We start from the raw sequence: 682 nt of genomic DNA, 5'->3' as shown, positions 1-682 counted from the left end.
AAATTTATAATTCGGTGTTTTTTATCATTAAAAATATTATTATTATAATATGAATGAATAAAAGAAAAAAGCTTATATGAAATGTACAAACCCGTGTGACGGACATGGTTTCATGACATTACATCTAATTATAATAATTTGTCAAAGATGTGTGAAGTCATCTATATATGAGAACAACTTGGCATAGACGTAACTAAATAAAAAGTTCTCTACTTCCATTAAAGAAAGAAAAAATTCGCTTGCTAGTTTAGCAAAGGAATATGCCCTTTACTTATAACCGCGAATATGAATATAAATGGTAAACTATAAAAATATGTATTTCAATAATTTTGTCGTCAACAAAAATATACTTTAATTTTATTATTGATAAAAATATTTTTAAATAATTTAGAAACGTAATACTAAATATTCAATATCAAATATATATTTTGTAAAAAATATTTTAAAAATTAAATTTTGATATAATTTTTTACAAGTATAATTAAAAAAATAAGATATTTTTATTCTTATAATTTGATAATTTTTTACTAAATATATATTTTTTGTGATTTTTTAAAAATATTATTAGTTATTGATAAAAAAATACAAAACAAAAAATAATTAAATTTTAAGATTAAAAATATTTTATTTTTTTAATTATATTTAAAAAATTACATTAAAATTTAATTTTTAAAAATACATA

Source organism: Arachis duranensis, chromosome 3 (genome assembly GCF_000817695.3).
Source record: "Arachis duranensis cultivar V14167 chromosome 3, aradu.V14167.gnm2.J7QH, whole genome shotgun sequence".
Taxonomy (NCBI): domain Eukaryota; kingdom Viridiplantae; phylum Streptophyta; class Magnoliopsida; order Fabales; family Fabaceae; genus Arachis; species Arachis duranensis.
This window is presented reverse-complemented; position numbering follows the sequence as displayed.